The sequence below is a fragment of the Plecotus auritus genome (genome assembly GCF_963455305.1).
Source record: "Plecotus auritus genome assembly, chromosome: 13".
Lineage (NCBI taxonomy): Eukaryota > Metazoa > Chordata > Mammalia > Chiroptera > Vespertilionidae > Plecotus > Plecotus auritus.
In genome coordinates, this window is record NC_137779.1 from 24,076,802 (window position 1) to 24,091,783 (window position 14,982).

A 14,982-nucleotide genomic window follows, 5' to 3' on the forward strand; every position below is an offset into this window, starting at 1 on the left:
TTGGTCCTCAGTAAATGTGAGCCTGTGTTACAAAAAGGAAGCTCAGAGAGCTTAGGTAAGATGGCTCAGGGCCACACAGCCAGGAAGGGTCCAAATTCATCCACTCTTCATAGCTCTGAGCTGTAAGCTTCTCCAGGTTGCTGTGCCCACTCTGAGTATCTGAGGGGCTGGCAGTGGAACGGGGAGGCGTGATGGTGCAAGTGTAGCAACCAGGGCTGCCTTCGTGGGCAGTTACACAGGACTGCACACTTACAAGTCCCTGCAGTTGGTCTAATGCTCTCCTGTCCCCATTTTAATATTTCTATTAATTTTAAAATACATTTTTATTGATTTCAGAAAGGGAGAGCGAGAGAGAAACATCAACAATGAGAGAGAACCATTGATCACCCACCTCCCCCTTGCACACCCCACACTGGGGATAGAACCCACAATGTGGGCATGTGCCCTGACCAGGAATTAAACTGGCAACCTCTTGGTTCATGAATCAATGCTCAACCACCGAGCAACACCGGCTGGGCTCTATGGATTCTTTAACCAGCAAATCACTTAGCTGGTCCTGGCACTGTCACCACACTGGTCAAGGGCTTTGGAGCAAGACAGCCCTGGGTCTTGCTCCCTAACTCAACCACTGTGTGACCTGGAGCAAGCGACTTAACCTCTCTGTACCTCAGTTTCCTCATGTGAAAAGCAAGAACCACCTCAGAGTGGTGTTGTAAAAATTAGCACTGTGTAATTAGCACAAAGTAAATACCACTGAAATGATACATTATTTGCCTTATAAAGTACTTAGCACAGGTCCTCACTCAAAGTAATCCCCCGGTGAGTACAGTAGTCGCTATAATAGTGGGGAAGACGCAGGTCACCGCCCACGGACCAGCCCTGCGGCCTGCCAGCCTCCCTTCTCACCCGGCTCCCTTAGGATCGCTCCGAAGGACAGAGAGGAGCAATTGCAAGCTCCCTGGACTAGGAGGGACTGTTGGGATGTGCACATGCGTCCTCCCCTCCCCTGCCACTGACCCCAAAGAGGATGCTGGCTCTGCCTCTCTCCCATATAAACACCATTTGTCCCTGACCTGGACCCCAGCAGTTCCACCCATCAAGCCTTTGGGGAGGGGAACGCGAGGGCGGCCTGGGCGCGTGGGCTGGTCCCCGCTGCGATCCAGAGGCACATCCTGTTCTGGTGTTGCCATGGCACAGCCAAACATCTGCCACAACAGACAGCTGGGGCTGCGCTGGCAGCGGGGCGTGGATGGGTGAGGGCCGGGGCAGGCACGGGAGGCAGGCTGGAGGGGGCACAAGACCCAACAAGACTTAAGCCTGGGAAAGAACCCCTGCCCCGAACACATGCATACACACAAACACACATACGTGGCACACACCCATGCATACGTGCAAGTTGGCCTTCCAGGACAGGCAGACTTCACAGAGGCAAGCATTCCCGATTCTCAACTTTTTTCTTGGAGGTCCCGGGAGAAGATCCCAAATGCACAGTCCTGGCAGGACTGGGCCCTCCTGAATTCTCCACCCGGGCCCCATCCTGCTCCCAAGATGGGAATTCGCTTTCCTGTTTGTTATTGTTTTTCCTGATTAGAAAGTAAAACACAGTCGCTGTAACAAAATCACATGACCTAGAGGCGTGGCAAGAGCTGCACTCGTGGAGTATGAGCCGGCCGCTGGGCCTCAGACCTCTCATTCAAAATAAATGTAAAAGGGCGCCCCAGGCCTCTGACGTCGAAACCTGTGCTCTTTGTTTTTTTTTTAAATATGTCTTTATTGATTTCAGAGATGAAGGGAGAGAGAGAGAGAACCATTGATCGGCTGCCTCCTGCACGATCGGGGATGGAGCTCACAACCCGGGCATGGGCCCTGACCGGGAATCGAAACATGACCTCCTGGTTCATAGGTCGACGCTCAACCACTGAGAAAGCCCATGCTCTTTCCACTAAATTGCTGCCTTCTCAGATCATCTCCTTGAACCCCACAAGGGCTGGATTCTCAGCCAACGGCCAGGAGCGCTCACTCTTGTTTCTAGTGGCCACCCCTCAGCTCCGTGGGGGTGGGGCAGCCGATGTGTCATTGCATCGCTGGCCTGGCAACGTGACCCAAAGCTTCCACACCAACAGGAGGTCCCCCTCACAGAAGCCTAACAGGGACCATGAGTTGGGAGTGAGAGTGAGGTGAAGACTTGGAGGTTGTGTGGGGAGCCGGAGGTGGACAGTTCCAGGCAGAGGGAAGCGTGGGTGCAAAGGCCCGAGGTGAAGGCCGGCGCCCGAGCTTCCACAAGCTCTGAGGAGTCAGTTTGACAGGTAGAGCGAGGCCGAGGCCCGGGCGGTGGGTGGGGCACAGACCCTGCAGGGCCTCCAAGGCCAGGGTCAAGGCCACAGTCCTGGACTTGATCCTGAGGTTGCAGGGAAGCCCCGGAGAGGCTGTAATTGTGCAGGAATGAGGTCAGCTCTCCCCCTAGAGCCACGCTGCCTAATATGGTAGCCACTGGCCACACTGTGAGGGGCTGAATGCTTGTGACCTCATGCCCCCAAAGCATATGTTGACGCCTCAACCCACAGCATGACTGTATTTGGAGATAGGGCCTGTGAGGAGATAATAAAGATTAAATGAGGTCATAAGGGTGGGTCTCTCTCTCTCTCTCTCCACCCCCCACCCCCCCACCCCCCCGCCATATGAGGACACAGTCGGCCATCCAGGTAGAGAGCTCTCTCCAGCAAGTGAGTTGGCTGGCACCTTGGTCTTGGACTTCTCAGCCTCTGGGACTGTGAGAAAATAAATTTCTCTCTTTTAAGCCACCCAGTGTGGTTTCCTTTTATGGCAGCGTGAGCTGACTAATACACACATGGTTCATTAAAATTCAATTAAAAATGCAGTTCCTCAGTTGTCCTCGCCACGTTTCAAGTGTCCAGTCCCTACATGTGGCTACCATATTGGACAAGGCAGATTTAGGGCATCTCCATCGTTGCGGAAAGTTTCATGGGCAGCATTGTGCTAGAAAGATCACTCAGTGGAAAATGTTTTTGGAGGAGAGCCGTGAAAATAGGGTGCCAGGAATTCAGTGACAGATGCTAGTGGCCGGAGCCTAGCACTGTGCCTGGAACACCGTATGGGCTCAGTAAACGTCCATTGAACAAATGAACGGTCAGGTTAGAGCGAGGTGATGGGATGGAGATGGGAGGATGATCTCAAGAGCACTTCGGGAGGCTAAATGGGTAGGCGGTGGTGATTGGTTGAAGAGTCGGGGTTCTGGCATGAGCAGTCGTGTGGATAGTGGGGCCCTTGCCTACGATGGGAACCTGGGGAGGAGGCAGTGGGTAAGGGGGGTGAGGGCGAGCTTGTGTCTGGGCTGCCTGTGGACTAGCTACGTGGAGAAGTCCAGGCGGCCACTGGATCTTCAGGCCGGAGGCCAGCAGTGGGGTGTGGGCCAAGCAGAGATTTGGAAATCGACGGGCAGACCCAGGAGAGGATGCAGATACGAGAAGAAGGGGACTGGGCGGGGGATGCTGGCACTGGAGAGGGGCCGGAGGAACAGGAGCAAAGCCAGGCGGGAGCAGGCTGGGAAGTGCCAGGGTCACCAGGCAGGCCTGCCCACTGGGACTGGAAGACCCTGGATGCAGCCCTGGGTGGTTGTTGGTGACCTTGGACAGAGAAGGGTGGGGAGGGAGAAGAAGCTGAGGACATCTGGCCAGGCAGACCGGAAGTGGAGAAGAGGCAGCACGTGGCTACCATTCTTGAGACACGTGTTGGCGAAAGGGTTAAGGCTGATGCTGAAGGGAGACGCAAGGCAGGGAAGGGAATTTCTTCCTTGAGATGGGCAAGGCCTGAGCCTGCTCACAGGCTGATGGGAAATGGAGGGGAGGAGGGTTGGGGCAGCTGAAGACCAAGGAAAAGAGTAGGTGCTAATTCAGTGAGGCCCAAAAGTGGGGTTTAAAATCTGCTTGACCGACTACTGACCTTCCGAACACCCCAGTGAGGTGGGGGTATGCCTTATTTATCCTCATTTCAGAGATGCAGAAACAGGTCAGAGTGGTTCAGCAATTTGACGACAGTCACCCTGGGCACCTTCTCCTAATTTCACAAAGGCTCTGTCTACGCCAGCAAGGCCTGGTCTTAAATCCAATTCTGGCCCTGACTCCAGGGTGCATCCCCCATACTTTTCTTCTTTTTGGAAGGAAATCGATTTTTAGAAAAAGGTCCTATAATTCCCAAGTGGGACTAATTTAGCCAGCGAGAAAGAGTAAGGGATATCACTCACGTTACTGCTGGTATTTCCAAATGGACAACCACATATCCTGTCATCTCATCCCTAAATACGGTATCTTTTGAATCTGCAGTCACGTAATCCTGACAACCATATGCACAGGGGAGGAAACGGAGGCCAGAGAGGCAAGGAACTTGCCTGAGGCCACACAGCACGTTTCCAGGAGAGATGGAGATCAAAACGCGGTCTCTTCATCGCTAAAGCCTTTGCTTGTCAGCCCAACTATGTCATTGATGTTAAAATTACAGCAGAAAAGCTTGTCCTTTTTCTCAGAGAAAGGAGGACAAAGGGGCGTGGCCATACGGACAGCCGGAAGTGAGCACGTGGACAAGGGGCGGGGCCACGTGAACACTTTGCGAAGTCAAGTGAGGATGAAGGAGGGGCCGCGTGAAGATTGAAGGGATAAGGCCAGGAGCCCCCAGAAGCTGAAGAGGCAGGAAGGACCCTCCCCTGGAGGCCTGGAGGGAGCACAGCCCCAGATGCCCTGAATTCAGATTCTGGCTCCATAATGGGGAAAGCGCATGTTCCTGTTTGTTTAGGCCAGTCTGTAGTTATCGGAGCAGCAGCCTCAGGAAATAGACCCCTCCTTTTTGGGCTTTGATGGGGTTCTGGGGACAGCTGAGTCCTGTGCCCCAGCAGGGGAGGCCCCTAGACCAGTGGTCAGCAAACCGCGGCTCGCGAGCCACATGCGGCTCTTTGGCCCTTTGAGTGTGGCTCTTCCACAAAATGCCACGGCCTGGGCGAGTCTATTTTGAAGAAGTGGCCTTAGAAGAAGTTTAAGTTTAAAAAATTTGGCTCTCCAAAGAAATTTCAATCGTTGTCCTGTTGATACTTGGCTCTGTTAGCTAATGAGTTTGCCGACCACTGCCCTAGACCTCTCACTGCAGCGGCTCAGAGGGAAATTCATCCCTGTGTCTGTGCCTCGGCCCTGTCTCCCACTCCCCGGGGGCTCCTCGGCAGTGACAGTGCAGTGGGCACACCAGGGCAGGCTGCTTGCTGGGAAGTGCAGGCTACGACCCAGGGACTCCCTGCGGCCTTGCTGAGCCCTCAGCTGCAGGATCATGCAGGGTACGCCCCAGCCCCACCCTTATCTCCCAGGCCTTCCCCCTAATGAGTCCAACCTGGGCCTCTGCTTCCTGGAGCACCTGGTTGACAGGAGCCAGCAACTGGGTTGTCACGCCCATATTCTAGATGCCAAAACGGAGGCTCAAAGAGCCAGAGCAGGAGCAGAGGTCTCTACCCTCAGCCCACCTCCCCCTCAACTCAACCAGCTCACAGGCAGCTCCCCCAGCTGCCGCCTGGTCGCCTTGGTGTTGGAGGAGCTGTTCAAAATTTCTTACTGTTGTGCCCAGCCAGCGTGGCTCAGTGGTTGAGCGTAAACCTATGAACCAGGAGGTCACATGCCTGGGTTGTGGGTTGGATCCCCGGTTGAGATACGCACAAGAAGTAGGAGACCAGAGGCCGATCCATGTTTCTCTCTGACATCAATATTTCTTTCTCTCTCTCTCTCTCTCTCTCTCTCTCTCTCTCTCTCTCTCTCTCTCCCCCTCCTCCCTCCCCCCTCCTTTAAAATCAATAAACATGTCCTGGGATAAGGATTTAAGAAGAACAAACAGCAATAACGCCATGATTTGGGTACAGGGGGTGGGGAGGGAAGAGAGCAGGCTCTGAAGTCAGAAACCCCATGTGATTCCTGATTCAGTAAGACAGATATATAATCTCAAGCTCCTTCCCCTCCTGGAGCCTCAGTTTTCCTTTTCTGTGAAATGGGCATGATAATAAGCCCTATCTCCTAGGACTGCTGTGAAGATTAAATGAGATCTTTCCTGGAAAGCCCCTCGCCCAGTAAGACCGAATAAGCTCTATATGTCTGAGCCAGGGTTTCTCAATGTCTCCACTATTGACATCTGGGGTCAAATACTTCTTTGCTGTGGAGCAGGATGGAGGCTGCCCTGTCCTGTGCATGGTAGGGTATTTAGTGGCATCCGGATATTGCCAAATGTTACCTGGATGGGGGGACGGGGATTGGAGAGCAAATTGCCCCAGCTGATAACCACTGATCTAAGTGTTCATTATTATCAATGAAAAGTAATCCCCTTTTAAAATAAATATATTTTTTATTGATTTCAGAGAGGAAGGAAGAGAGAAAGAGAGAGCTAGAAACATTAATGATGAGAGAGAATCACTGATTGGCTGCCTGCTGCATGCCCCACACTGGGGATTGAGCCTGCAACCCCAGCATGTACCCCTGACCGGAATCGAACCTGGGACCCTTCAGTCTGTAGGCCGACGCTCTATCCACTGAGCCACACCAGCCAGGGCAGTCATCCCCTTTTTGTGCGAGGCTGAGGCATCTGATTGGCAAGGGAGCATGAGCCAGGTTGGGCTGTGGGAGCTGTGGCTTGTGCTGCAGATGACACAGGCAGCTGCAAGGTTTATTATCTCAGTAATGAGATTTACACGGATGAGTGAGTGCTTTGTGTGCCAAGACTCAGGTTTAAGTTTTGGAAAATCTTCACAGGAGCATTGTCTGCCCGGAAATTCTTCCAGCTGGGCCCTGCTGAGTTCATCAGAGTGGCATCGGTCTTGGGGTCCTGATATAACATCTTGAATTTACAGAATTCCTTCTCCCCTTTCAAAAAGACGACTTTTGACGTGGAAAGCCATTAAATGCACTTTGCAGAAAAATGACAAAATACTGAACAGGACATGTGAAAAGGAAACTCACGCATAACTGGAATTCGGTCACTCAGAGGTAATTTCTATTACAATGTGTGTGTGTGTACGTGTGTGTGTGTGCATATGTGTGTGTATGTGTGTGTTTTATAAAAACGGGACAGTACTGTTTTCTGACCTGGCTTTTTCATCTAACAGCACATCGGAACATCTTTACATATCATTCAGCAACAGATATTGTTCCACAAAATTATTTTATTTTTCCTGCTCTAAAAACCTTCTGTGGCTTGGGCAGAGTGGCTCAGTAGTTGAGCATCGACCTATGAACCAGAAGGTCACGGTTCGATTCCTGGTCAGGGCACATGCCCCAGTTGCAGGCTCAATCCTCAGTGTGGAGCATGCAGAAGGCAGCCAATCCATAATTCTCTCTCATCATTGATGTTCCTCTCTCTCTCTCTCTCTCTCTCTCTCTCGCTCTCTCTCTCTCTCTCCCACTCTCTCTTCCTCTCTGAAATCAATAAAAAAATATTAAAACTAAAACAAAAAGGCTTCTGTGACTCCCAGTGGCCGGGGAATAATCAGGCTACAGGAAAGGAAAAGGCCGAGGCCACACTCCACTGTTCTGTCAAACTGCAGTCCTTTACAGGCCTTCCCTGGACAGGTGGAGGCAGAGGCCACAGACCTCCGGAAGCCAGAGGGTAGAGGCTGGGTTCTGGGAACTCCTTTGTGCCTCCAGGAGGAGGTGCAGACACTTTTGGCTGCTGTCCATTCCCTCCAGTGCCCCTAGCCTCAGGGTGTCTTTCCAATGGGACTCTCATGGACAGCATTCTTCGCGATTACCGCCCAGGAATGTATTTCTTGTCGCTTCCCTCCGGGCTGTTTCCATAGGAAACAGTGGTGAGATAAACATCCTTACACCGACACAGTTGATCCTGTCTTCACAAATTCACCTTCTCCTAAAAATCCATGTGTGACCCCCAAAGCGATACTGGCGGTGTTTTTGTAGTCATTTGTGGGCATGTCCTCACACAGGGCAGTGAGAAGTTTGAGTGCACATTTGCCAGCTGAGGTCAACCAAGGCAAGGCTCTGCCTCCTTGTCTCAGCTCTCCTACTGTAGCAAAAGTCCTCTCCGCAGTATATTTAGTGCCACGTTTTTAGCATCTGTGTGCTTTTTTTGGCATGATTTCGCTACTTAAAATGGCCCGCAAGTGGAGTGCTAAAGTGTTCTCTAGTGTTCCTGAGCGCAAGGAGGCTGCAACGTGCCTCACGGAGAAAATGCATGTGTTAGAGAAGTTTCGTTCAGGCAGGAGGTATGGTGCTTCTGGACGTGAGTGCAGTGTGAATGAGTCACTTGGCTTGCAGGAACCTAACTAAGCCCGTGTTTCCTCGAGGAGCAGTGACTCCGTCTTTGCTAATTCAGTGTTCGCGGTGACTGTATGGAATAGAACTACAGCAAACAATGAGAATGGACAGTATCTTTGCATGTGACCATGATTACTGCCTTAGGATAAATTTCCGAGAACGGAATTACTGAGCACAAGTTGAATACCTCTTCTAAGGTCTTTTGAGTTTGCATCTGTTAGCTCTTGCTGTGTAAGAAGAAATCTCAGTTGGTCCTAGCCTGTTTGGCTCACTGGATAGAGTGTCAGCCCGTGGACGGAAGGGTCCTGGGTTCGATTCTGGTCAAGGGCACATACATCCATGCAGGCTTACATTCATCTCTATCTCTCCCCCTTCCTCTCTAAAAATCAATGGAAAAGTATCCTGGGATGAGGACTAACAAAAAATAATTTAAAAATAAATAAAATAAAGTAAAAAGTACTGTTAAAAATTTTAAATGAATAAAAAATAAAAAAGCGCTGAAACCGGTTTGGCTCAGTGGATAGAGGGTCAGCCTGCGGACTGAAGGGTCCCAGGTTCGATTCCGGTCAAGGGCACGTACCTTGGTTGCGGGCACATCCCCAGTGGGAGGTGTGCAGGAGGCAGCTGATCGATGTTTCTCTCTCATCGATGTTTCTAACTGTCTATCCCTCTCCTCTCTGTAAAATATCAATAAAATATATTTTAAAAAAATAAAAAATAAAATAAAAATAAAAAAGCCCGGTCAGTGTGCTCAGAGGTTAAGCATCGACCTATGAACCAGGAGGTCATGTTTTGATTTCCAGTCAGGGCATATGCCCCGGTTGCAGGCTTAATCCCCGGTGTGGGGAGTGTGGGGTGATCAATAATTCTCTCTCATCCTTGATGTTTCTGTCTCTCCCTTTCTCTCCCTTCCTCTCTGAAATCAATAAAAATGTATTTAAAAAAATTTTTTTCTCTGTGAGAGGCTCAAGGATGGAAAGACAAACTACAGACTGGGAGAAAATATTTGCAAACCACATCTCCAGCAAGATGAGTATGAAAACTATATAAAGAACTCTTAAAACTCAACAGTAACAAAAGACTCCAATTACAAATGGGCAAAAGATGTCAAAGAGACATAAAGATGGCAAATAAGTCCATGAAAAATTTTTTAACATTATTAGTCATGAGGGAAATGCAAATTGAAGCCACAATGAGATATCACTCTATACCTATCAGAAAGGCTAAAATAAAAATAAAAAATAGGGACAACATCAAATGCTGGCGAAGATGCAGAGAAACGGGACCACTCCGAGCTTGCTAGTGGGGATGTAAAATGATACAGGTACTCTGGACAGTCCTTCTGCAGTTTCTTAAACTACTAAACAGACAATTACTATTTGACCCAGCAATTGTACTCCTGGGCATGTTTCCCGGAGAAATGAAAACTCATCTTCACACAAAAAAACATGCACACAAATGTTTATAATGTTTAGAGAGGCTTTATTCATCAGAAACGGTTCCAAACTGGAATCAACCCAGGTTTCCTTCAATGAGTGAATGGTAAACAAACGGATACATCCATACCTTGGAATACTACTTAGCAATAGTAAGGAACAGACTATTCATACATACAACAATCTGGACCCGTCTCTAGAGATGTATACTGAGTGAAGAAAAACCAATAACGAAAGGTCGCATACTCTGTGAGTAGTCATTCATGAAATGACACAATTATAGAAATTGAGAACTGATGAGTGATTGCTAGGGCTTAAGGAAGGAGTGGGGGCAGAAAGGAAGTACGTGTGTCTCTAAAAGGAGTCCTTATGGTGATGCAAATGTTCTGTATCCTGATTGTATCAATGTCAAGATCGGGATGGTTATATCCTACTACAGTTTTGCAAGTTGCTACCATAGGGGGAACCGGGGTAAAGGGTACATGTGATCTCTTTGTATTATTTCTTTTTTTTTCCTTTGTATTATTTCTTACACCTGCATGTGAATCTACAATGATCTCACAATTAAAAATGCAATTAACAAAACATCCTTCTGTAGCCAGTCTATCATTTTCAGCTCTTATTTTGCAGAAAGAAGTGACGATCAAGATTTACCAAGGTAGAGTGAATTTTAATGCTCTCTCCGAGCTTTGTCACTCAATTAGGGGTCTTGCCTATTGAGATTACTCTAGGGGCTTCCAGTCTCTCGTTTATTTAATATGATTATTATTTGTTAATGTTTCCCTAGGGTAATTCACTCAGTTTCCGGGTTGCCCTGGCAACCTGAGAATAATGTCCCCCATTTGCTGCTAAGAGAAACTAGAAAAGTGATTTGCTTAAGAGCCTCCAAACGCAGGACCCACAATTCTTTCTTCTTCATACAGGAGTGATTTGGAATCTCTCTTATTTTTCCTGATCATTAAGTTTATCTTCATCTAGCATCTATCTGAGGCCTCTTCAGAAATCACCACCTTTTAGAAGCAGGAAAAGACTCTCAAATTCATCATCTTACCTGGACCTGAATCCCTCTATATAAGGCCAGCTTGGACAGAGCCATGGGTTCCTTAGGGCTCACAAAGGGGTTGCTATGGATTCAAGAACAGTGAGAGGATGGGGTTCTCTCCCAGCAAAGAAAGGGTTTTTGCACTTTTCCTTCTGCTTCTGGGAATAGCAGCTCTCAGCTGACCACATTTGGAGCAGGTGTGGGGTGGGGTGGTGAGGTGGCATTGCTTCTGGCTTTCGATGCTTCCTGCGTAAGAATGACCTCCTTCAAACCAGGGATAAAACTAGGAACTGAATCAGACAGCTGTGGGGCAACGGCCTTGGGATCTTTCTTTCACAGCCTGTTCCGCGGCTGTTCTATCGTGGTGTCATTGGGGGGAAATTAGTGTCATGGAAATTTTTACTTCTAATTTCATCATTTAAAGAACTGGGAGAAGGGAATCAACATGTTTTAGACTTTGAACACCTACTTTGTGCTGGGCGCTATGCTGGATGCTTTGCCATGTCTTAATTCATTGAGTCTAACCCAGGGGTGGGCAAACTTTTTGACTTGAGGGCCACAATGGGTTCTTAAACTGGACCGGAGGGCCGGAACAAAAGCATGGATGGAGTGTTTGTGTGAACTAATATAAATTCAAAGTAAAGGAGCGGAGGGGAGAGCAAGAGAACCGGATAGAACAGCCGGATCCAGCCCGCGGGCCGTGGTTTGCCCACGACTGGTAAACTCTTGAGTCCAACCACTCACTGAAGTAAGCATTTGGATGAACACACTACAGAGACGAGGGGAGTTAGGGCTTAGGGATGAGAAGTGACTTGCCCAAGGTCACACAACCGGTAAGTAGTAGAGCCTGATTTAGAGCCATGTTTCTCAGAATTCAAAGTCTATGTTTAATTTGTTTTATTATTATTTTGTCATGTTGCCATAGAGGTAGTTTAATGTAATGACTGACTGGCTAAGAGTACAGACTCTGCAGTTAGAGGAATGTTGGTTCTATCATGAGCTCCCCCGGTTCAAGCTTGTGACCTTGGGCAAGTAATTTAACGTCGCATTTTTTTTTTACCCATATAGATAGGAATTACAAATTATTTTGGGGCCATAATATTGTTGAGGGAATTTCAGAAGATTTTGCATTTAAATCACGCAGAGAGTGCCTGGCATATAAAACGATGGGAAATGTTAGCAAGAATCTGTTTCTAAAGACTACGCCAGCCCTGACTGGTTTGGCTTAGTGGATAGAGCGTTGGCCTGCGGACTGCAGGGTCCCAGGTTCAATTCCGGTCAAGGGCGTGTACCCTGGTTGTGGGCACATCCCCAGTAGGGGGTGTGCAGGAGGCAGCTGATCGATGTTTCTAACTCTCTATCTATCCCTCTCCCTTCCTCTCTGTAAAAAAATTAATAAAATATATTTTTTTAAAAAGCGTAAGCCAGCCGAAACCGGTTTGGCTCAGTGGATAGAGCGTCGGCCTGCGGACTGAGGGGTCCCGGGTTCGATTCCGGTCAAGGGCATGTACCTTGGTTGTGGGCACATCCCCAGTGGGAGGTGTGCAGGAGGCAGCTGATCGATGTTTCTCTCTCATCGATGTTTCTAGCTCTCTATCCCTCTCCCTTCCTCTCTGTAAAATATCAATAAAATGTATTTAAAAAAAAAAAAAAGCGTAAGCCAGTTTGGTTCCCAGTTCCACCTCAGAACACTTTATCAATCTTCATTTTCCCAGAACCACTAGGAACTCACGTGCTATCCATGCCCTTGTTTCATTCAAGATAGGAATCATAATAATAGCCCATCATTTTCGTGCATCACCAAGTGCCAGGCGGGGCACTGGAGGCTTCACCACCTTCCTCTCGTTTCAATAAAGCGAGCAACAAAGTCCAACCACAAAAAGGGTGCTCAGTCCCTCCTGTTGTCAGCGATTGCTTCAAGGCAAAGTGCAATGTGTTCCTCCTCATTGGAGCACAGCAGTAACAGCAGCTGGCACCTTTGCTGAAGGCTTCTTACAAGGCAGGCACCCAGCTAAGTGCACCACTAACAGCTCTGGGAATCCTTGAGGGAGGGGCCCCTACGACAGCATCCCTATTTTACTGAAAAAGGAACGGAGGCTTAGAGAGGTTAAATTATTTGCTGTAAGAGCTGTTCTGGTTCAGATGGTCATCGATTTACATAAACACACATTTCTGAGGCTGATGTTTAAAATGAAACATTCCTGTGAACTGCAAAGATGCCTTGCTTTTGGCAAGTAAATAGCCCTATCCTGTTTCCCCAAATCTTGGCTCTTCAGAGCTTGGTATTTCAGAAAGGGATTCTGCTGTTATTAATAGGACGCCTTTACTACGTATCAGGAAATTCAGGCATATAGAGGTGACCCCCATCTGACAGCAGCAGAGCTGACACTCAATCCCAGTGCTCTGACTTTCAGGCCGGGTCCTCTAGTTATTAAGGAAATGGGTGAGGACTTTGGCCAGGAAAAGGAAGGTAGGGACCCTGTCTCCTTTACTTCCTCACCTGCGAAAAGGGGTCAAGACTGGAGCTCTGTGTCGTGGTTGGGGGTTATGTGGGTGTGGCCCAACCCAGGGTCAGCCATCGTGTTCTAGGAATATGACAATAGAAAGTGGGGAGAGGGCCCAGCCAGTGTGGTTCAATGGTTGAGCACAGACCCATGAACCAGGAGGGCGCCAGTTTGATTTCCTGTCACGGCACATGCCTGGGGTGCAGGCTTGATCCCCAGAGGGGAACACACAGGAGGCAGCCAATGGATGATGCTCTCATCAATTTTTCTATCTCTCTATCCACCTCCATTCCTCTCTCAAAACATATTAAAAGAATACTGAGCCCTAACCGGTTTGGCTCAGTGGATAGAGCGTTAGCCTGCGAACTCAAGGGTCCCAGGTTCGATTCCGGTCAAGGGCATGTACCGTGGTTGCAGGCACATACCCAGTGGGGGGTGTGCAGGAGGCAGCTGATCGATGTTTCTCTCTCGTCGATGTTTCTAACTCTCTATCCCTCACCCTTCCTCTCTGTAAAAAATCAATAAAATATATTAAAAAAAAAAAAAAAGAATACTGAGCCCTAACTGGTTTGGCTCAGTGGATAGAGCATCGGCCTGCGGACTGAAAGGTCCCAGGTTCGATTCTGGTCAAGGGCATGTACCTTTGTTGTGGGCACATCCCCAGTAAGAGGTGTGCAGGAGGCAGCTGATTGATGTTTCTCTCCCATCAATGTTTCTAACTCTATCCCTCTCTCTTCCTCTCTGTAAAAAATCAATAAAATATATTAAAAAAAAAAATACTGAGACCTAGCCAGTTTGGCTCAGTGGATAGAGCGTCCGCCTGCGGACTGAAGGGTTCCAGGTTCGATTCTGGCCAAGGGCACATGCCTGGGTTGTGGGCTTGATCCCCTGTAGGGGGCATGCAGGAGGCGGCCAATCAATCATTCTCATCATTGATGTTTCTATCTCTCCCTTACTCTCTGAAATCAATAATAATAATAAAAAAGAATAATGAAATTACAATGCAACCCACATTTCTAAAAAAAAAAAAAAAAAAAAAAGTGAGGAGAAGGCCAGAGCATGGGAGTCCCCAGAGGTGGTGGTGGGAGGGTAGTCGGGAGCAAAGGAGGAGCTTCGTGGCCAGAGGCGGGGATTCTAGAATTTGGGGAAGAGCTTGGAGATTTAAGCGGTTAGATGGGCAGTGGGCGGGGCTTGCGATGCTGCGAATGGGGTGGTTACTCTGTGGGCGGGGCTTCTAGAACTTGTGGCGGGATTTTGTGTACCGATAGGTCAGTTCTGAAGCAATGGGCGGGAGCTGGGTTTAGGGAGCCAGAAGGCCGGCTGAGGGCTTGGATGGGTAGTGGGCGGGGTCAGAGGAGCTGATTTTCCGGTTTTAAGGGGCTCAGGGGGAATATTTGAGGAGCCCGGGATGTGGCCCTGCAGAGCCAAGCAGGTCAGTGGGCGGAGCTCTAGGAACGCGGCTCCGGGTTTTGAGGAGCAGTGGGCGTGGCTCGGAGGCGCCTGTGGGTGTGGCTCTCCGGCCACTGAGATAAATAGTGGGCGGTACTCCGCGGCCCACCTGCACCCTTCTGCTTGACCAGAGGGGGCGTTAGGGAGAGTGAGATGTGGATGGTAAGGTGGGAAGCGCAAGTCCCTGCCGGAAGTGGGCGTGTCTCTCCGCAGCCGGGCGGCTCTGGTTGGGCGCGTCGCGCCGC